The 23,220-nt window shown below is 51.3% G+C and overlaps 1 long non-coding RNA gene across 1 annotated transcript; it reads left to right on the forward strand.

Moving 5' to 3' along the window:
• The first annotated feature begins 987 nt into the window (after positions 1 to 987).
• On the forward strand, positions 988 to 20,237 carry LOC309843379. Its single transcript, XR_014300107.1, has 4 exons — positions 988 to 1,066; positions 6,220 to 6,339; positions 14,875 to 14,980; positions 19,852 to 20,237. It is a non-coding gene; the product is annotated as an uncharacterized lncRNA (long non-coding RNA).
• The last annotated feature ends 2,983 nt before the right edge of the window (positions 20,238 to 23,220 follow it).

Below are 23,220 nucleotides of genomic sequence, written 5' to 3' on the forward strand. Positions count from 1 at the left end.
ATTTGGTTAAGGCCAGCTGGGGGAGTTGTAGGGCCTTGACCTTGGGGGATTTTTCCCATCCCTGCTTTTCCCCTTACTTGTTGATCCTACCAAAGCCCACTTCTCTCTATTCCCCAAGACGTTCTAGGCTTCCTCACTTCCTGGCTGTTCCTCCTGTGGCTGCTTCCACCTGGAATGTCCCTTGGTCCCCTATGAACTGGGTCCTGTCACCTCTGCCTGTCAGAATTTTTAGCTTCCTTCTAAGTTCAGCTCATGTGACCTTCCCCTCAAGCCTGCCAAGATCCCCCCAAACAGCACATTGCCTCTCCCTCCTCTGCCCCCCCCCCCCCCGAGTGTGGGTAGAGAGGGTGTACCCATAGAGCTAGGCAAGGAGAGTTTGTCCTGAGCACCAGCCAGCCTGGCTGGGTGACCTTGGGTCAGTCTACTTTTTCATTTGTGGGGTGGGGGAGGTGACACCCACTGACCGACTGTAGCCACATAACTGTGGCTCAAGGGTGGTTCCAGGGCTCCAAAAAGACCAGGTTTGGCCACCAGCCACTGAAAAAATCCAAAGGGAGAGAGACAGCGGTGGTGGGACAAGAAAGGGATTTCTTGCAGTGAGATCGACACGGGGAAAACAGGGGACTAGTGTCCCAAAGACTGTCTCCAAAGTGCTGAAATATCTCTAGGCTTGTATTAGGAGAATGTGGGACAGAGGCCGGTGGCTCAGAGCAGGGGGACAGTAACGGTCAAGTTGGTCAGTCTTGGGGTCAGTCACGTGGGGTCTTGCTGGAGTCAGGGCTGTCCCTATTGCTCTAAGAGGTAGTTTTGTTTCAGTTCTTATCACAGGATGCTTTGCCTGTCGGTTTTTTTTTTTTTTTTTCCTCCCAAGTTAAAAGATAGGCTGGCAAGAACTTTAATCAGTTAGAATGTCTGAGGTCAAAATGGAGGTAGACGGGTCCTCTTTGGGATCTCGGATCTCCGTGCGACACCCAGGAAGTGCTGACTTGCTCACTCCCCTCGGGACCATCTTTTATTCATTACTTTTGTCTCCCATGCTCTCTGACCAGAGAAGGAACTCCTAGCAGTAAGTAGACTCTCTTTGTTCCTCTTTCTCCTTGTTGGGCAATGACTGACTGTTACCCCCTCCTCCAACCCCAAGGGCACAGGCCAGGTCCTGGGCACCCCCCAGGGCCACACATCTTACATCCAGCCCCGCCTCTGCCCTTAGGGAAAGCTCTGCGTCCTTTGTGACCTCATAACGGTTCTGTGCAGCCCATTCTCAACCAAACCAACAGTCATTTAAAAAGGAATTCCCATTTTGCTCGCAGTGGCTGGAGAGAACGGACGGAGATGCCATGGACATCCTGCACAAGCTTCTCAGGGCCTCATGCCTTGGCATCAGGGATCCGCAGAGCCCCTCACAAATTTCCCCAGGCGGTAGATTTGCGGAGCCCTATCTTCTTCTATGCTTCTCTTCGCCTCCCCCATTTCTTTACGGGACCGTGGTCTTGGTTTCTCCTTTTGTTTCTCTCCCCATTGCTGATTCTCCTGCTGGGACGTCGTGCACGTGCATACACACACATTAGAAACCATCTCGCACAGATAATATTCTTGTCTGGAGGGCAGGGGAAAGGGAGAAGCTGGCTGGGTAAAGATAACATTCTCGTGTGTGTGTGTGTGTGTGTGTGTGTGTGTGTGTGTGTGTGTGTGAGTGAATGCTTGCAAATACACACACCCTAATAAATCCTGCTCCTGCCACGGCAGGTTATCAGTAAGTGCCTAGGGGAGTCCCTGCAGCCCTGAGAAGCTGTGATGCTGTGATGCTGTGAATTTTAAGATGTCAGACCTCATGGGGGTGGGAGGAGCCAAAGCCATCCCCCCTCCATCCTCCTGCCCCCCCCCCCCATGCCTCTCAGCTGCTACCAATGCCACAGACTTTGACCACCAGATAATAGTCTCAGGGATGTCAGCACCTGCTTCTGCTCAGAGGAGAGATGGAGGCTCCTGGTCACTGAGACTCTCACCCTGAAAGCCCTACTTCCAGGTCCTTGGCCCCAGGCGCCATCTTGTTTCCTGTGTCTCCCTGCAGGACTTCTGAGGGCTGCACCAAATCTGTGCCATAGATGTGCACGGGTGTGGGTGTGTGAGTGTAAGTGTGTGTGCTCATGGGGAGAAAGACACTACTAGCATCCCAGCTCGCAGAGTGAAGGACCAGAGCCTTTACCACTGAGAAGAGTCAGGTATCTGTCTTCTCTCATTTAAAAGAAGAGATAGGCAAAAGGTAACAGGGAGTGGAGAGGGAACTGCTTTTAACGCACTGTGGCTTAAAAGGAGGAGCCATGTGTTGCCAAACAGTTTTGTTTTTTTTTTTTCTTTTTGAGTAGGCTCCACACCTAGCACAGGGCTTGAACTCACAACCCGAAGACCAAGATCTGAGCTGAGATCAAACATCAGATGCTCAACCAACTGAGCCCCCCAGGTGCCCCTTGCCCATATGGCTTTTAATGAGCCTCTCATAGATAGGGACAGGTTGTTTGTTCATAGAAGAATATTGAAGCTCTTTTGCTCTTGTCATTCGTCAGGTTGAAGATATTACTGTTTTCCATGAGATTTTTCTGTGAACAGGGAATCCCTTTCCACAGAGAGCTAGACCCGCCCTGTCAAAGCTGGATGGGGTGAGAGAGAGATGTCAGGGACAGGAGGTGGGCAGCCACCAACTGCCCATGGCAAATTCGGCAGGGGCCCCTGGGGTGGATGACAGTTGTGGGAATACCAACCCTTCTGGGGATGCAGGGCTTCACTGTTTAAAAGGCTCCTGCAGTCCCCCTAGCTTGGGGTGACACCTACTATCTCTGAGGCAGTCTTTGATCCTCATGCCAGGGACTTTATGTGGATTTTCCGTCTTCACTTGATTTGGAAGGAGGTACTGTTATTATCCTCATTTTGCAGATGAGGAAACTGAGGCCCAGGGAAGGAGCGGGGCTTGCCCAGAGTCCCCTAGATGGGGGCACTGGAGCAGGACACGAGTGTGACTGTGGAGCCCACTTTCCTGGGACCCTGGGGTGGGGGTGTGGGCAGAAGGGAGCCCCGTCTACCTGAGACCTTCATAAGCCTGGCTCTGGGCTGGGCATGGTGGATGTGTTGCTCGCCTCTGTGGCCCTGGGAGCCGTGTCACACTCCCCGGCTCAGAGCAGTGAGACAACCGACCCAGGGTCACGGAGAAGTGTGTGTGGAGCAGGGGCCATCCCCACTGCTCACTCCACACCCAAGATCATCCCTGCAGAGGACTGGTCCCCAGGGGGCAGTATCTGCCACGCACCTGCCCCTTTCTCCCTGAGGGGACCCGCCAGATCTTGGGCATCCCCCCATTTCTGTGCTGCTGTCCAGCCCTCCTCTTCCCCAGCTTGCGGCTTTTGATGCCTCACAGTGGCCTAGTGACCCTGCCACTGTCCTGCAGGGTCGGAGAGGGAACCACGGCCCCCTGCCCCACATCCCAGGGCTGATGGAGAGGGGCCAGGACAGGGAACACTGAGTCCTCAGCACACCCGGTGGGAGTGGCCAACACTGCCTCTTAGGAGTGAGACCTGAGCTATGATGTGTTCAGAGACTGATTGACGTCCTGGTGGAACCAAGGCATCAGGAGGTGTTCTTTGCTCTCTGTGAGTGGCCTAGGATATGTTTCAGCTCAGCTCCTGACTTGCTGTGTGGCTGTCAGCTTCTGCTCCTAGTTCTGATGCGTGTGGTGTTGTCCCCACTCTAAACAGTTCCCCAGCACCAGCCGGTTGTCCTGTGACAACTTCATCTGAAGATGGCGTCCGACGACACTGCTCCCTGCCTCCCCACCTCAGATGACAATTATAGGTTGTCACCTGAGCGTCCGGCCAAACTGGTGTAGATCAGAGCGTCTTGTGGCCCCTTCCTCAGGTTCACTTAATTTGCTGGAGTGACTTGCAGAATTCATCAGAAACATCGTACTCCCCAGCGAGCTGGCTTATAATGAGAGGGACAGCGGGATGGAAGAGATGCAGAGAGCAAGCTGTGCGGGAAGGACATGGAGATTCCAGACCCTGTCCCAAATCTCAAGGTGTTCACCAACCTGGAAACTCTCCAGATCTGTTCTCCTGGGTTTTTAGGGAGGTTTCGTGATCTAGGCATACTCGATTAGTCACTGGTGACGGACTCAAACTGCAGCCCTTCTTGCCGCTCAGAGGTCAGGAGGGTGGGACTGACATGCCAACCCTCTCGTCACATGGTTGGCTCTCCTGGCTACCAGCCCCCATCCTTAGATGTGTTCCCAAAGTCATTGGTAGCATGACAAAAGTCACATTTATCTCTCTCTTCGCTTATACAGTTTCAAGAGTTTGGGGAGTTCTGTGCCAGGAATGGGTCTGAAGACCAGATATCTATTCATTATAAGTCAAAATATCCCACAGCTATCGCCACCGTGATGACGTGTAAGACACCACCTGAAGCATAGTGGCTTACAGCGTGAGGTGGTTCTCTGTCCTAATCGTGGGTCTGGGGACTCGCTGGAGCAGGTTGTCTCAGAGCATGAGTCAGACGTGCCTTGGGTGGGGGTCTGGTCTGCTCCACTCCACGTGTCTCTCATTCTCTGTGGATCAGTGGCTCCTGGGATGGGCTCTTCTAATCCAAAATGGCACAAGCACAAGAGGGTAAGCAGAAACACAGGACACCTTCTTAAGGACTTGGCTCAGAGTGGGTGACATCATGTCCTGTTGCATTGTCTTGGCTAGAACAAGCCACATGGCCAAGCCTTACATCAGCGGGGTGGAGAACTGCACTCTGCCTCAGGAACAAGGTCTGCGAATATTTGCTGAAAAGAATCCAACGGTTCAAGAGGTGTTGGACAAATCCCTCCCATCTCCTACTGGGAGGTGGAATCCTTCTATCTACTTATGGGGCTGGCTCTTTTCAGGAGCTTTCTCATCCCCAACTCTCTGTGATTCTCTGGCTCTGGAATGGTGCAGTTTCATTCCATCTCCTCAATCTAGAACTGCCCAGACTTCCGAGGGGCCATGGAACCCAACAGTGACCTGGGGTTGAGCCCCTCACACAGTTGGCACCACCTTCCACTGTCCCCTGCTCACAGTCTGATCCTGACCCTTTTGCTCCCCATCATCTCGCTCTCCTCAGTCCCACCTGCTCCTGCTCCCTGAACCCCCAACTCATGGCCAAGGTCCCTTCTTGAACGCTGACCTGGTCCAGCCTTCCTAGCCCCAAATCCCTTCCATCTTTGTGACTCCACCTTCTCCCTCACCCCCAGAAAAATTCCAGCCCTATCTGACCCAGAGCCAGGATCTCTCTCTTCCAGGCCCCCAGATAAGCTGTCTTCATTTTTGTCTCCACAACAAAGGACATTAAAACCCAGCCACAAAGTCTCAGGACAGTGGGGGTTTGCCTCCCCCACAACCAGCAGATTCTTCATTTAGTGAGAATGGCAGCCCGCTCCCTGGCAGGTGTGTTCAGGCTTTGTCTGCGTTGAAATCACTTGCCACTGTCAGTCCCCATCAGGTCAGTGCTGGGGCTCCTGCTCTCTCACTGAGGCCTCCTTTCCTGTTGCTGCAAGCATTTTTAGCTCCAGGAAAGTGGGTCTCTGGCTTTGTAAAAAGTCAGCGTCCCTGGCCCTGGAGGAACAGCTTTCCACCTTTGTTCCCTCCCTTCTGGCCAGACACCGAGTCCTTGTCATAGGGACCACAAAGGGAGGTGGGACTGGGGCCTTGGCTGTGTCGGAAAGGTCTCTCCCTGTGGCTGCAGATGCCATTGTGATGATGAACCGGCCCTGTGAGCTCACTCCCTGTGTTCATGGGCAAATGTAACTCCTACATTCACCCGAGAAGGAGCTGTAGGATCCTCGCATTGTAGGATCCTACATTGACAGTAGTTCATGATCATGGAGCTCTTCCTGTGGGCTGGGTGCTGAGCTGGGCTCTTCCCAGGCGCCATCTCTCAAGTCCTTACCAGAACTCTTTAACAGGGATGCTATTACTGTCTTGCTTAGAGAAGAAACTTTGCCAAGGTTACATAACTAGTTAGCAGTAGGGTAGGAAATTACCCCGAGGGCTGCATGAATATGGCTGCTTCTAACTACATCACACCCATGTGTACAGAGCTAAACCCGCTCCTAAGTATCCCGCATGCCCACCCACCACAGTGCACCCCAGCAGGTCTCATGAAAAGACTCCTTGCTTTGCTGATGGGCAACATTGTTGTGTGCAGGGATGAAAACCTCCTGGGCTCAGGGAGATGAATGCCCCCAGTGCAGAAAGATGCTGTCCTGTGAACACAAATGATGTTGCTGCCGGCACCCTGGATCCAGCCCAGCCTGACGGCCTCTTGGTAAGCCCACATTCAGCAAGACCCATAAACAACTTCCAGAAATACTGGACTCTAAGCCCTGGAGGTTCATTGGTGACCCACTAGCTAATGACCTGTTCTCCTAATGCCCACCCCCACCTCCACCGCGAGGGCGATCTGTGAGCCATGGAGGGGTCTAGAAACCCTGGCTCCCTCCTTCCCTATATCTCGTTTGCTTGGTTACAAACTAACCCCCTCATGCCCACCCCTGGCTGGGAAGCCAGCCTCCCTTGGAGACAGAGGAAGGTAATTAACTGCAGTTGTTGGGGCTTAATCAGCTCCAGCATGGGGAGGGCCATTGTGATGCAAGGAGCCGGGTTTTGGGATGTGAATTACATGCTCCCAGCCCTTCATCACCCTCTGTTACTGTCTTATCTTTATTCATTCTGGGAAATTAAATTAGCACTGTCTTTCCAATCTTGTTCTCCAGAGGAATTAAATAGCAGCGGCAAAGAAAGAACTGACCAGAATGGGGATATTTGAGCACCTTTGAGCACCTGTGTCTTAAAGCTCCACTGCCCTAGAAAATACCAGGCAAGCAGATCTCCTGGGGATAGACTTTGGGGGTATTCAGGGTAAGAGATTGGTTTCTTCCTTCGACCAGACAGGGATGAGAATCAGCAATCCCACGTCTGGTGCAGCATTCTGTGCCTCAGTCATCCCACCGATAAAACGGGCCCAATCCTAGTGGTGGTGGGAGGAATGTAGGCCGAGGTTCTAGAATTTCAAGTGATAGCTGGTGTCATCCTTGCGGAGAGCTTTGTAATTCCACTTTGCAATTCCATGGCAGGATGAAGGGAGGTAGAGAGAGGAAAGCAAGCTGGCTGGAGGTTTTTTTTAAAAGACGTGAGTCCGGGATGACCTCCTAGCCCTGTGGTCAGAAGACCCTCCATTCCAAGCTTTGCCAAACCTGTTCTGCACCTGTGAGCCTTGTTAATAATACAGAGTCTGCGACACTAGAATGTAACTAAGGGAGTGGCCCGGGATCTGCATTTCCCTAAAGCTCTCAGGAGAGGGCTGATAAAGTTGGTCTATAAATCCGAGTTTGGGACTCATTGCTCTAATGTTGCTAACATTTTGTGGGATCCCCAATATAACCAGTACTCATTAATATCCAGTTCTCCTCCCCTTTCTGGGCACACGGAAGCCTTCCGAGCTTCCCTTGCAGTTAGGCGCACCACACTGCTATTTATGGCTGGTGAATAGTGAACAGAACGAGCTGTGTGACTCTTGGGGCCTGTGGGCATGGAGAGCCCCTGTAAGATGTTCCAGCTCTTTCTTGTTCATCGGAGATCATGGAGGCAGCACGTGGAGATGGGTGAGGCAGAGGCTCTGAGCAGACTGGACCAGAGCAAGTCAACACACGGGAGACTATGGAGCTGGCGTCAGCTGGCCCTGGTGAGGTTAGTGAGAGATAACAAGACAGAGAGAGACTCTTGGCTGAAGAGATTTGGGGATGTTTGTTACTAAGCATCATTCTAGCCTGTCCTGATGAATACAGATCCCTTTGAGAATCTGATCAAAATTATGGATTTTCTCTTGAGGAAAATGTACACTTGTGTAATCATAAGATCTGGGCTACCTTTCCAGTGTTCCATTTTCTCCCTCAGCTCTAGAAAAGATTGGCCTAAGTCCCTACCCGTGACACCTGCTGTGACTGGATGTGTGACCATGGCAGCCTTCTCCTCCTATCCCTCCTGCTTTCCCTGGCTCCCCTTCACGGGTGGCCTTTGGCAGCCTCAGGTTCTCTCTTCTTCATGCAGAACAATGCAGCTCCTGCGCCTGCCCCTGCCTGTGTGGGTCTAAACCGAATCAGCTGGTCAGGAGAACGGGGCACCTGGTTTACCAGCGCCCGCCCTCCATAGGTGGCACGGGGGAACAGAATTAGCATTATTGCATTTGAAATTGTCTGTGTATGTATTTGTAGTGGTAAGTCGGACCAAATTTCAGGGGGTTTTGGTCTCCTGAACCTCATTTTCTCTCATGCTCAAACCATAGGTTAACAACACCAGCTCTTACCCAAGGCAGACAATTCCCGGGGCTCCTGGGAATTTCACTAGGACCCCCCCCCCCATCATGCCTCATGCAGGACATGGAGAGGATTTCACAGGCACAGGCTGGGCCTTATCTTCCAGTCCCAGGCCTGGCGGGACCACCTTACCCACCCCAGTGGCATCCACAGCCAAAGTTTGGGCTTTTCATAATGCCTTCTACCTGCTCCTCTGGGAGACATTAACTCTTGTAGTCAGGAACTTACTCTCTCTCACCTGAGGTTTGGTTTCAGGGACTTTAGCTATTAGAAAAACACCGAACTTCTGAAGTCCTGAGAGTCCTTCAGCTGAGTCTCTGCTTTCACCTATACGGGGCTGACCTGCATCTTGGCAAAGGGAGAATTCCCAAGTTGCCCCGGCCTGGTTTCACATGCTGGACCTGTCACTTGCCAGCTGTGTGAGCTTAAAGAAGTCACCTAACCTTGGTAGGCCTCAGTTTCCCCATCTGTGAAATGCGCATTGCACTAGGTGGTCCCCCTATGCCCCACACATATCCTACACTTGGGCTAAATGGAGTGGGTCTCTGCTCTGGAAATAATCCCTGCCTCTCTGCCTTGGTGTGTGCCATTCCCACCAACAAGTGTGCCTCCTGTCCCTCTCCACTCATCTCTGGCTCTCACTTCTAAGTGTACCCTATGCTCCAAGGCCTGGTTCAGGTGCCCTGGGGCAGCTGAAATGACCTCTCCCTTCCCAGGACCCTTGACCCCTGTTGGCTGCACCTCCCTTCCTGCCTCTGTCTCTGTGTTTTGCAGACTTTCCCAATGCGAGAAAGTCCGTGTTTATTGAGCACGTACTATATGCCAGATTTTGTGTCAGGCGTTTTACCAGCACCCATTTTTTATTTTCTCATCAACCTGTGAGGTAGGCACTATTATCCCCATCTCACAGAAGTGGATGTTGAGGCTTAGACAGTCGGGTGACCCACCGCAGCCATGCAGCCAGGAAGGGCCATCTGAGCGGGGGGGGGGGTGGGTGGGCAGGGGGGGACTACCTCTCAGGTGGGGGCTCCCTGGGGTGGGAGGCACCTAGTGGAGGCCCGCTGAGGGCTGGCAGGTCGTGCCCACCTCCAGCCCCTCTGGCTCAGCAGTCAGCGGGAAGAACCAAATAGCTCTGAGGCCTGGGCTGGGTGAGTAGTGGTAGGCAAGTGTCCCTCCTTCCATTGGTGTGTTGTGTTCAAGGCAAAGCAGCGTTTGCTCAGTGCAGATGATGTCTGTGTCCGGGGCTCTTCATCCAGGGCCCTGGGGCGGAAGGTGGACCATGGCTGGAGGGCTGGGCCTGGGAGAATTCACCTCTCCCAGGGTGTGGAGGGATGGGGGAAGAGAGCTATGAGCCACAAGCTCTGTCTCCCTCGCTCTGTCTTCTCTCCTTGCCCCCATTCCTCCTCTGTCTGGCGGCGACCTTTCCTGTCTCCTGGGTGTGTGTGTCTCCAACTCTCTCTGAGCCTTTGTCTCTTTCTGAATTTCAACCCCTTTCACAATGGCTCTTTTCATGCACCTGTCTACCTGGGTCTTTGTACATGTGTGTGATTTTGTATCTTTCAGTCTTTTTGTATTTCGTATTTTTCTGTCTTTTTCTCCCTCTGGCTATTTCTGGTTCTTTGTTTTTCCTTCTCTGTGTGAATTTGCTTTTCCCTTCTTTTTCTTTCCTCTCTCTCCTTTTTCATCTCATCTCCACGCCTCATCTCTCACCGTGTGTGTGTGTGTGTGTCTGTCTTTCCTTCTGTGAGTGTGTATGTGCTTGTGTGTGTGTGTGTGTGTGTGTGCCTCGTGTCTGTGTGTTCACAAAGACTGCCTTAATGTCTCAATCTTTATTTCTCAAACTTACTCCCTTTCCCCATCCCAGTTTTTTTGCGGATGCCAATCCGGGGATCTGGGAGACTCAGATCTGGGGGCCTCAAGTTCTGAGGAAGGAGAAATAAGATTTCTGGCAGGCAGGCAGCTCCCAGCTGATCCTCAGGGATGGGTCATGTTGCAAATCCGAGGGGAACGTGGGGTCATCTCGCTCACTGTAGCAGGAGAAACACTGGACCCAGAGCCAGAGGATCAAGGCATAATCCTGCATCTTTAACTTCCTGTGTGACCTTGGGTGAGCCATTCAACCTCTCTGATCTTCCATCTCTTCATTAGTAAAATGAAGCTGTTGCAAAGATGGAACAAGTTTATTGTTGTGGAACTGGAAGCCCAGGGCACATTGTGGGGGCACAATAAACAGGGCAGGAGGCAAGACTCAAAGGCCATTGAGTGTGGCCAAAGGCCTTCAGGTGACTGCTGGATGGAGGAGCTGTTGGTGGTCCAGGGTGAGCCACGTACAGAGTTGGCTCAGAGTTGGGGGAGATGGTCCAGAGTTGGCGGGTGCTGTCGGGGAGGGCAGCTAGAGGCTGAAGCCTCTCCCTTGGCCTGGCAGCCCAGCCCGGCCAGCGCCCTCCCTCCTCCTCCTCTGTGGGGCCTTAGGGCTGGCAGGGGGACCAAGCCCCTTGAATCCTGTCATTAGAAGGGAACTGGGAGGCAGGGCTGGACCCATTATCCTGCCCACACCTGGCACATGGGGCTGGGACAGACAGCAGGACCTCTCAGACAGGCAGGCTCATTCACTTCACAAGCATTTACTGAGCCCTGATGCATGCTGGTGCTGGTGATGTGGCGCGGTAGCTCAGTCTAGAGTGGGAGCCCAAGGTGATTCAAACACACACAGGGCACATGGGGGACGGTGCACCATGAGGGAGGAGTAGGTATGATGAGCACACAGAATCCTGGGTCTAACCTCACCTGGAAGTCAAGGTGGGCTTCTCTGAGGAGGTGATGTTGGAGATGAAAGCATGAAGGATGAGAAGGAGCTGAGCTCTTCTGAGCTGGGGAAAAGAATTCTGTCCTAACTATTTTATGCTGCATAAAAAACTACTACAAAACTTAGTGGCTTAAAACAACCATTTTATTTTGCTTGCCGCTTTGTGGGTCAGGAATTTGAGAGGGCTCAGCTGGGCCACTTGGGGTCCGCTGGACGGAAGGATCCCTTCCAAAATGGCCTCTTCCCCCACTTTACTGGCATTCTGGTGCTCTTGGCTCTCTTTCTCTCTCCCATGGTGCCTTCTCCTCCAGAACGTCTCCATATGCCTGGGCCTCCTCCCAGGATGGCGGCATCCTTCTGGACGGAGTTCTCACACGGAGGCTCAGGGCTCTAGGAGACCAGCGCAGAACTGCCAGACCACCTACAGGCTAGGCTCTAAACTGGCATGATGTCATCTCTGCCGTCTTCCACGGTCGATGCACAACAGGCCACTTCACATTTAAGGGGAGGGAACATAGGGTCCTCCCAGCAAGAAGGGAGCCCTATGAAGGACATCTGAAGCAGAGAATAATGCAGTGTGCGTGTGTACACTGAACGCTTGGACAGACTGTGATAGTTACTATAAACGAGCACAAACCAGGGAATTGTTCTGGACATTGGGATGGGGAAACAGGGAGAACTCTTACTCAGGGACAGCATGTGGTAGGGCCCAGGAGTGAGGTAAGAAATCAGAGCAGACTTCCTGGAAGAGACTCAAACTGGCTCTTGACATTTACATGGGGTAGGGAGATAAGCATAAGAGCATTCTCAGCCCAGGAAACAGGCTGAAGAAAGGGCTGGCAGTGGGAAAACCCTGTGAGGGATCGTGGGGCCATGGTCACTTGGAGCACTGGTCACCAAGAGGGGATCAACGTGAGCCATGGCTGGTGGGGGCTGATGGGGGCTGGTGGGGCAAAGAGGCAGGGCCTTAAATGCCAGGTTAAGACTGGAATCTTGAAGCAGAGGAAGATCAGCAATGAGCAAGATAGACGAGAGGGCGGAGTGGGGGGGGGATCACCTCAGGCAGGGGACCTAGGCCATGTCATTAGGCAAGGACAGAGATGAGATGCGAGTCTGAGCCAGGGTGGAGGGGGCTGAATGCAGAGAAGAGGCAGACAGTAATAATAATAATAATACTATAGCTACCCTTAATTGAGAATTTCTACCACTGTGTCACTTTATCCTACATTACTATACTTAATTCCTACAACCACTCCATGAGGTAGGTAGTATTGCTATCCACAATGGACAAGCATATTTCTGAGGCTCAGAAAGGTAAAGACACTTGTCCAAAATCACACAGAAAGCAACAGAGCTGAGATTCTCAAGACTGGGTCTGCTACGATCCAGCACCGGCTATTTCCAGACTCTGTTATGCTGGAAGAATTGGCTGAATGATTGTGTATATGGGGGTGGGGCGGGGAGGACAAGAGAGGAAAAGGCAGACCCGGTAACGGTACCATGGTTTCTGCTCTGATGACTGGGAGGGAGGCTGGATGTTTCACGAGACCTGAGGACCCAGGAGCTTGGACCTCAAGTGGGCAGTTTCCTGGAATGGGGGCAGGGATAAGCAGCTGGGGAGTAGGCTTTGGATGAGTGGTTTCGAAGGTCATGTGGTATGTGGGGGATGGTAGGGGAGGGGGTCCACAAGGCAGCCGTGAAGTGGGAGAGTAATTGGGAGGGATGGGATGAGGACCAGAGAGGGCAAGAAGCTTGCCCAAGGTCACACAGTGAGTGAGAAGCAAAGCTGAACCTGATCCTGAGTCCCAAATCCAGGGAAGGGCTCCCAACTGTAACCTATGCCATGTCTAATTGTTAAAAGCACAGGCTCTGGAGTCCAACAGAGCTATGTTCAAATCCCAGCTCCATCACTGAGCCACTGGACCACTTACTCTGCCTCTCTGAGCCTCAGCTTTCCATCTGTCATGAAATATTACCTTTGTCACAGGAATATAATGAAAATTCAATGAGACGATACTAAGTGCTGAGAACAGCTCCCGGCACATTGTCAACATCTACTGGTGACTGGGTGCTCTTTCTAACTCCCTTACTTTACTCTCATTATCATAGTGTTGAGGGTAAACACAGAGACTGGAGCCAGATTGGTTGGAATCCCAGCACCATCACTTACCAACCGCATGACCTTGGGCAGGTTATTTAACCTCTCTATGCCTCAGTTTTCTCATCTACAAAATGGGGATGATATTGATATCAACTTTTTAGAGTTGTTGGGAAGAGTGAATGTATTCACGTTTGTAGAGTGCCTCAAACACCGCCTGGTACATGCCGTGTCACTGCCTGGTACTGTTAGCCTTGCTTCACTGCTGTCTGCAAGACTGTAGTCACCGTCACTGTCCTGACCATCACCACCACCATCTTCATGATCAATGATCATCTTCATCCTCACCACCATCATCATCACTGTCCCCCACCATCATCATATCATCCTCATCATCTTCATCCTCATCCTTACCACCACCATCAGTACCCTCCCCATCACGGTCCCTCCCACCAAGTCATATTCGTGAAGGCGCTGTCCTTCATTCATTCAATAAATCTTCATTGCATACCTACTAGGTGCTTTGAAAAGTCTCAACTACCTTCCCCATTCTCACTACTGTGTGTGTTTATATATGTTGAGGTGACTTCACGTTGCCTTCCTGTGCTGTGAATCTGTGACTCCTGCTCTCACCCCATGGCTGAGGGCCATTCCTCCCCTCTGTGGGAGTAGGATTCCTGCTCTGAGAGCAGACGCAGCCTCCGGGGCACAGGGTCCTTAGTGCTATTTAGGGACCACAGGCTCGAGTCCTCATTAAATGCTTCACTCCAGTCTCTATTTCAAGAGGCCTCCGGAAAACCCTATTTCATAAATGAAACATCAACATGTTTATCAGAAATTAACAACGGAAAGCTGTCCCGGGTTTTCTGGATGAGCTGATGGAGGTGTCAGACGGACCCTGATTCCTCAGGATGTTTCCCTCAGGCCCCACTGGGCACAGCCCACCTTCTTTCTGATAGAACTTTCCCGGAGAGCAGGGGATGTAGGAGCCACCTTTTACTGAACACCTGCTGTGCGAGCTCACCGAGTCTGCTGGGCCCAGGAGTGATCAGCCTTCATTTACCGAGAGCAGGGGTCACAGAAGAGGTGGTGTGGGTGGAAGGGACAGGGCACAAAGGGGCAGGGGTAGAAGAAGGACCCCAGGCACAGGGATTCACACAGCTAATTTTCCTTCTTTGTCTCTTTTCCCTGTTTCTCTCTCTCCTCTGTCATTCTCCCTCCTCTCCCTGACTCTCTCTCCCTTTCCCTGCTCTTGTCCCAGTCTCCTTTCCTCTCTTTCTCATCCCCACTGGCTTCTGGCCTCTCTCCCAGCTCCTTTCCGCTGCCTGGGCTCCAGGCCCTTCTCTGGGCAATGGCTCTGTGGATGGCTGGGCTCCGGTGTCGGTTCCGCTCTGGCCCAGGCACGGAAGCCAAATAGGAGTCCCTGGGTGCAGGAAGAAGGGGTTCAGAGCAGGACCCAGCAGGAGGGGCTGGGTCTGAGCCTGGAGGGAAGGTTTGATTTTCAAAGCTTAGGCTTACTGAATGTTTTACTTTTAGATGTTTTCTCATTCCCTTTCTCTGGCTGGTACCTCCCTCCCTCCCTAGGTCACTTAAAAGACATTCCATCAAGAGCAAAGAGAAAAGACATGGCATCAAGGCCAGAAAGAAAAGACATTCATTCCATCAAGAGCAAAGAGGTGATGGAACAGTTGTGAGTGTCAAACCCCACCAACGTCATCACACTTAATCCTCCCCAGAGCCCTGTGAGTTCAGGTCATTGTTTCCATTTATTGCCAAGGGCACAGAGGCTCCGAGGTGGCTGGTGAATTGTGTGAGGGCACAAGAGCATTGCACCCGTAAATGCCCCACACTTGCCCGTCTCCCAGCCCCTCCTCTTTCCCTTCCATCCCTTGAGAGCTCTAAAATCAGCTCTGCATGTGTCCATTTTTTAGGACAGTGTTAATTTGTGAAGCAAGTTGGGGAGGTCTCCGGGGGACCAGCCGGGCACAGGGAAGGAAGCCAGTCCCGGCCATGGTCAGCTTCCAGAAGGTGGTAGTGACAAGCCCTGGGGTCATGACCCTCCTAAGGATGACAGGCAAGATAAAGAGTTGACCTCTGACTTCTCTGGGCTCAGCCAGAGCTGCTTCCAGCCTCCTGGAGGGTGATCAAACTCCTGAACTTTCTTGAACCCAGACAGCCCTGGCCACTCCCTTTGCTGAGAGCTGGAAATTTCTGAATCTCTCAGTGATTTTCCTTCCAGAGTGAGACAGAGCAGAGACTGGACTTGAGTCCCCTTAATCTTGACTGCAAAGTCCAGTGTCCTTTGGCTGCCTCCCTAAGGAAAATAATAAAGCTCAAACTCTATGCCCTTGAGTGGCTGGAATGTGGGGGCAGGATGCTTACCCCATAGGAGGGGCTGGAGGAGGAAGACTGGTGAAGACCAACCAGTCTGTGCCAAAATGGACCCCAGTGCTGACCTTTCACCCACTTTCCCCCTCATTATACTGACTGAAAATCATTTGCCGGGGGTGGAGATTTAATTGCCAATTAGACCTGCAACACACGCAGGAACATGACTTTTAAGCGTGCAGGTGCTAATACATCCTGCCTCTACATGCTTACAAGTCACCCTTTCCCCACTCAAGTGTCTTTAAGAAACTCTACCGACCTCTCCACAGGGGATCAGCTTTCCTTTCTCTTGTGCTGTCTCCTTGTATGAGAGCATAAGCCCAGTAAAGCCTTGCCCGAGCCACCCATTTGACCTGTCAACTTCTATTGCTTGAGAGCCCAAGGGCCCATTTTCATAACAAGGGATTTGGAGTCTTTGGGCTACTCCTGGTCCAGCACCCATCCTCCCAGTACAGAACCCATTTCTATACCCGTGGATGAGCCCAGGACCCACTGCAGCAGGCCTGGTGGCACCCTGAGGGCCGAGTGTAGCTCATTCTCCTTAAGGATGGCCCCTTGGTGACTTTGGGGTTTTCATGGAAGGGGCCAATGGGGGACAGTCCTTGCCCTCCAGTGGAACTCTCTGCTGACCTCAGCCTCCCCAGAGCCTTCCTCTGGGGTCTCATTGGGCAAGTCCATCAAAAGTCCAGGAAATCAGGCCTAATGAGACCTAATGAGACCTGTCATGTGGGTCATTATTGTAAGCAGAAAGAGTTAGGGATCCCCAGAAAAAGAAAGACAGATGCTTTCTTGACATAAGAAAAGTCATCTTGGGCCCTGGGACATCTTGTGAAAGCAGGTAAGAACAAACAGCCACTCTGGGGCCAGGAGGCAGCCTCATGATAGCAGGGACAACAAATCAGTGGTAAAACTCCCAGTGCTGGTTCAAAAGTAAAGACTGTCTGTCACACATTGGTGGTGAGTTACCTTTGTAGGATCTAAACCCCATCTGAGCACTCAGATTTTGGACCAGCTAAAGCCAAAGAATTTGTGGTGCTGACCCCTGCTGCCCTTGTGATATTGACCTGGGCTCTGTCACTTTAAGGTGACTCCTGTCGCGATTCCACACTGCCTTCCCCATCAGGCAAACCCCTTCCCGAGTATGTGTGCACCCTTAGCTTCTCCACTGCTTTGGGAAATATCCCCAGTGTTCTCTATTACTTGTTGCAAGGAAAACACTTCCTTCTCCTATTCTTTTGGGCTTGGGTGTGTCTTTTGATTTGCCTTCCAAGAGATGAATCCTGTTTGGTGTAAGAATATTGAGCATTCAAGGGCCAGTGTCTAGTCCAGTTCTGGCTTAGCCATGACCAGCTGTGTGACCTTGGAGAAGTTACTTATCTTCTCTACGCCTCAGTTTCCACATCTGCAGAATGGGGATAATAGTTTCTCAGAGGCTTATAGATGGATTCCCGCATATGAGTGACTTAAAGATGTGCCTAGTACTTAGGTGGTAAGTGTTCACTGATCAATAGAGTAGTAGTTGCTATTATTTTGTGCTGCTTTTTCTTTTCAACTTTTAAAATTGTGGTAACATACTGAAGGGGAGCAAAGGGGGCCATCCCAAATGTGCAACTTTAGTGTATTAATTATTTTGAATTGAAGTTACTTAAGACACAGCTGGTCTAAGAAGGACTCTTTAACCTCCTCTGTCCCCATGAAAGCAGGAAATAAGTATCACTGTGAAAGATGTCCTCCCTCTGCCAGGAGGGCATGGGGCATCCTTGTCACCAGAGATAGAGAATTTAAGGCAGAGGAGGCTGTGTAAACAGAACTTATTCCTCACGCACAGATCTGCTACCCAAGCCCAAACCTCTTTGTTTCGTCCACCCTTCACAAATTTATTGTTTCTTTGTCTAAAAGGTAAAAAACTGCCTGTTTTGGTCACTTCTTTGTGTCTCATATTTTTATAGGCTCCTACAGGCATGAAATTAAGTATTTTTTTTTAAGATTTTATTTATTTATTTGACAGACAGAGATCACAAGTAGGCAGAGAGGCAGGCAGAGAGAGAGAGAGAGGAGTTAGCAGGCTCCCCGCAGAGCAGAGAGCCCCATGCGGGGCTCGATCCCAGGATCCTGGGATCACGACCTGAGCTGAAGGCAGAGGCTTTAACCTACTGAGCCACCCAGGCCCTCCTGTTTTTCTTTTGTTAATCTGCCTTATGTTAATTTGGTTATTAGACCAGTGAAAGGAAAACCATAGAAGGGAGAGGATAAAAGTTTTCCTCCCCTGCAATATATACAGCTTTTGCCATCTTGACCATTTTTAAGTGTACCGTTCAGTGGCGTTAAATACGTTCTTAATGTTTGGCAACCATCACCACCACCATCCGGTAAATCATTTGTTAAACAAAAACTCAATCCCCATTACATAGCATCTCCCCATGCCCCCTCCCTCCAGCACCCCCCCCCCCACCCCGCCACAACCCCCATCCTACTTTCTGTCTCTATGACTATGGCTACTCTAAGTACTTCATCTAAGTGGAACCATTCAGCATTTGTCTTTGCATGGATGGCTACTTCACTTAGCATGTCTTCAAGATCCATTTCTGTTGTAGCATATGTAAGAATTTCCTTCCATTTAAAACAAAAAGATTTTATTTATTTGAGAGAGAGAGAGACCATGGAGGGGGGGGGGTCAGAGAGAGAAGCAGGCTCCTTGCTGAGCAGGGAGCCTGATGTGGGACTCGATTCTCTTACCCCAAGATCATGACCTGAGCTGAAGGCAGTCCCTCAACCAACTGAGCCACCCAGGCACCCAGAATTTCCTTTCTTGTAAGGCTGAATAATACTCCAGTATGTGTTTTCCCCACATCTTTCTTATCCATTCGTCTGTCAATGGATATTTGGCTTGCTTCTATGTTTCAGTTCTTGCAAACAAGGCTGCTCTGATCACAGGTGTGCAGATATTTCTTCTAGACCCCACCTTTGGTTCTTTTGTGGCACTGCATTTTGGAGCACAGTTTGCAGGATGACAGCTATGGGGAGGAGTAGTTAGAGACTCTGGTTTTCATCTTTAACATGGCTAAGTTTAGGGCTTGGAGCAGGAGAGGATATCGCCATCTGGAGGGAGAGACTCCGTTCTCTGCATCCGACTGAGACACGCTGAAATATTTCCATTGGCATCTGGGGAGCAGGAATGAGAATGGTGCCATATGGGGCCCCCAGAGAGAAGAGAAGGAAGAGAAGAGGCATGGAGGAGGAGCCGAGGCAGCAGGGGTGAGGCAGCCGGCAGCTGGGCAGAGAGGTCCCATCCAGGTGCCCCCTGCACCTTTCTCCCATGGAAGGGACCAGCCTGGGGCAGATCTCTGAACCTGGGATGCTGCAAAGAACACGTGTTCCCCGCAAGTCCCTCTGACAGATGAGGCCCTCAATGGTGTGGGGTTTTTCCACATTACCAGGAAATTAACTCAATTCTGGCACTGCATCTCTGGCCCCTCTCCCCTCCTGGGAGGTTGGCAGGGAAAGGGACTGAAAGTTCTAACCCTCTAATCACAAGATTGCTTCTCCTGGCAACCAGCCCCGTCCTTGGGTTAACCTAGGGGCTTTCTGAAAGTCAACTCATTAACACAACAAAAGACACTCTGGTTGCTTTGAACATTGAAAATTCCAAAGTTTTTTTTTTTTTTTTTTTTTTTTCTGTGCTGTGCCAGAGACAGTGGATAAAGACCAAAAATATGTGTGTGTGTTTTTTTTTTTAAATCAATCACAATATCTCAGGCCTCGAGAGAGGAAGACCCTTGTGCAAGGTCACACTGCAAATGGTTGTTCAGGCTGGCCATGGCTGACCCCAGGGCTACTCAGAGGCCAGCAGCCCAGGGCTCATTGGATGGAGCCTTCTTCCAAGCTGGGCCACTCTTCCCACGGCTGGATCACCCCCAATGACAAGGAAGCTGAAGTCCAGAGAGGGCCTGGCTGGCCTCAGGTGGCACAGCATGAAAGGGGCAGTGCAGCGACTTAAGGCAAAGACCCTTGTCTCCAAGCCCAAGCCAGCATCCCTGACCTGATCCTCTGATTTTAAACCTCACCTAGAGCTTTGGAGCAAAAGCCGATTTTATGACACCCTCTGCATCTTGCGCAAACCATGCCCACGCACCTACCGTCTTGTAATTATTCTCATATTCTCTTTGTCTCCAGGGCCTCAAGACTCTTCCAGACTCGCACAGCCTCTCCTCCCACCGCCAAGCTCCCCGTGTTGGCCGCAGTGTAGCTCGGACTGCCTGTGCTATTTATTTCCTAATAAAAAGACAGCCTGGGTGGCCCATGGGAGATTAAGACAGAGATTTACTATGAGATGATTAAACATAAAACCACAGGTTAAATCAGCATCAGATAAGAGGAGGAGGGGGAGGCAGAGGCAGAGGAGGAGGAAGGACAGGAGCTGCAGGAAATGCTAGCCCAGGGGGTGAATGTTTGACAGGTGAGCCTCCTTACTGTTGTGGCCTGGCTTCTGCCCAGAGAAGGCTGAGGGGCGCTTGGGCCAGATCCTGGCCTTTCTCGCTGTGGGGCTCCAGCCATGTCCCTTCTGCTCTCTGCACCTGTCTCTCCGTGTATCTGTTGCAGAGCTGGTGCCTGTGTCCTGGGGTGGCCTCAGGCAGGTCACTTCTCCAAGGTCAGCTTTCTCCCCACGGGGATAATGATAACAAAGGTAATGACGATGATGGTGATGATGTTGGACGTTGGTGATGGCGTGAGGATTGACATTTCCTGGGGGCTGACCGAAACTTCAGTGCACGTAGAAAAACACCACTTGCTTTGGGACTTCCGCGTGTACTGGCTTGTTGACGCTCATCTCCGTCTCGCACAGGAGGTGGATTTCCCAGCGAGGCTGGGCAGCGTCTCAGAGAGCAGATGCCTGGCAAGTTGGTTTGGCCCTACTGCAGGCTGTTTCCTGCTTTCCCAGCCTGTGGGACCCCGGCAGACTTCTCCACCACACCGTCCAGCCACACTTTCTCCAAAGACATCTGCATCCCTCAACTCCATATATGAGCGATTTCTGTTGAATTTAGATGCCTCTTTACTTCTTAGCAATTCATCCCATAACTAGCCAGTCATTCTTTATGTTAACCTTTCCTGCTAAAACTCTTCTGTGATCTTGGTTTCTGTCTAGATCCTGGCTGATAGAGAATTGGTCCCAGAACTGGTCCCAGGATAGAGGCCAGCAAAGACGGTATTCTCTTTTTAACAGCTTTCAAAATCTAAAAACCATTTTTAGCTTGTGGACTATGCAAAGACAGGCCATGGGCCAGACCTGGTCCGCAGGTCCGAGCTTGCCAAGTCCCTGTCCTAGAGTGACTGTCTGCTAGAGAAGAGGCCAGCCCTGGACCTTTTAGAGATTATTGGATATCAGCTATGAATGGGTGCAAAATCCTGGGGATCCAACACACCACCATGGCCCACCAAAGTGCCACTGAAGTGGAGGTCTACCATGGCCAGGTGATAGATGAGGTCTTATTTCAGGGCCATCTGGCAGTGAACCACATCCGTTATTTCCCTAGTTTGGAAAGGATGATTGAGTAGGCATAAATGGCAGCTGGGCGATTTTCTACTTGGGCTCTCTGGCCAGGGAAGGACGAAGGACAAGTCCCTGGAAGCTCCTGTCCCTAGAAAAGTGATGAACCCAATGTGCTAATGATTCCTTGTAAGTGTATATTCATATACGTGCAGCGGTGGGAGGGATTGTAAGGGTTAATGCCACCATCAAAACTAGAGAGAGCATCTAAATGGACGTGCTGACCAGTCTGATGAACTTGTCCAAAAGTTAGATGGATCTCAGAGAACGACTGTGTTCTTGTGAACAGTCCCGTGGTTACTCCACATGCAGCTGTTTTTCCAGAGGTCTTTCTGCCGGAGCAAATCAGTATGGCCCCTGGCAACTGGACCTTGCTGGTGCCTTTTTCTCTAAGCTGATTCTATAGGGATGGTCAGAGGCAGTTTTCTGTGACCTGGCAGGGCCGACTGTATATAGTGTCAGAATCTTATTGGGGGGGGGGCGTGGCAAGTCTCCTGCTCGTAATAACTCATAATGTCGTTTTGGCCGCCTTGACAAACTACAGAATGTTCCCCTGGTCTAATTCTACCCAACAACTGGGTCATCCTGAAGCTGGCGGTTTTGTGGGAACCTAGGAAGAGAGGTCTGCCATGATTCCAGGCTGAGTGTAGACTGTGCTCTCCCTTTGACTTTAGGAGACAGCAGAGCCGATGATAGAGTAACTGCGGCCTGAGGATGCTGTTTGGAGCCCGTGGCCAGCCCCAGTTAGAGACTGATGGGGGAACAGTTAGTTAGATGAGAGCTGGAGGCAAGGGCCATGATGAATATGTTGCACGTTAGAAGCCCGGGGGCCCCACAGCCTGGCTTTGTGGCTTCCAAGACCCCGAAGCTAATAGACCAAGAGCTCCAGGTGCAGAACGTGGGCTCTACCCTCCCTCCTTGGCCCCACGGTCCCCTCTCCACTCATTCTAATGCACTAGCATTGTGGTTCTCCCCTCCCCTCCTCCATGGGGGAAAGGCAGCCATGATGGTTCTGGTACAAACCTTGTAGGGTCAGAAACTCCCACTCCCAACCAGTGGGAGGAGGCCCCAAATGATTGGAAGCAGCTTCCCTTAGAGACCGTCCTGTCCATGACCAAGACATGGCCTCCACGCCATGCACATAAGAAGAAAGGACCCATTTGTAGCCTCAGGGCGGGGGGCCACCTCTGGACCTGCCTGTTCTACCTCCTTGAGAGCATACTGTCCTTAATAAACTGCTTTGTGCTTGCCACTTTTCTTCTGGCTGTCTTTATGTTGGTATCAATCTTTTGTGGAGAATCCAAGAACTGAGACCTCTGTTCACACAACACAGCTTCTCCCACCAGTGGCAGAACCACAGAGCAGGTCTCTGGGATGCTGCAGGAGAACTACGCCAAGTGCTTGACGTGGTCTGTCCCGGTCCCCTCCAGTGTGGGTACAGGTGCGAAGGGCAGGGTCAGAGAGCTTGTGCTATTGGGGCCCCACAACCTAGTCTGTAGGGGAGCTATTTTCTGGATGGATGGAAGAGAGATGGAGCCCCAGCTCTGTCACTCACTACAGTGTGTGTGTGTCCTTACATGAGTTACTTCATCTTTGTGCCCACATTTCCTCTTCTAGAGTGGACCTCGGATCTCTACGTGGTAAGGCTGTTTTGAGGATTATCACTATTACTATTATTATTTTCTAAGTAGGCTCCACTCCCAATGTGGAGTGCGGGACTTGACTTCACAACCCTGAGATCAAGACCTGAGCTGAGATCAAGAGTTAGATGCTTAAGCGAATGAGCCACCCAGGTGCCCCTGAGGATTATTATTATTATTATTATTATTATTATCTTTTTTCGATTTTATTTATTTTTGTTGACAGAGAGAGAGAGAGCGAGCGCGCACAAGCAGGTAGAACAGCTGATGAAGGGAGAAGGAGAAGAAGGTTTGCCACCATGCAGAGTGCCCCATGTGGGACTCGACCTCAGGACCTTGAGATCATGACCTGAG

The sequence above is a fragment of the Mustela nivalis genome (assembly GCF_964662115.1).
Source record: "Mustela nivalis genome assembly, chromosome: 10".
Taxonomy (NCBI): domain Eukaryota; kingdom Metazoa; phylum Chordata; class Mammalia; order Carnivora; family Mustelidae; genus Mustela; species Mustela nivalis.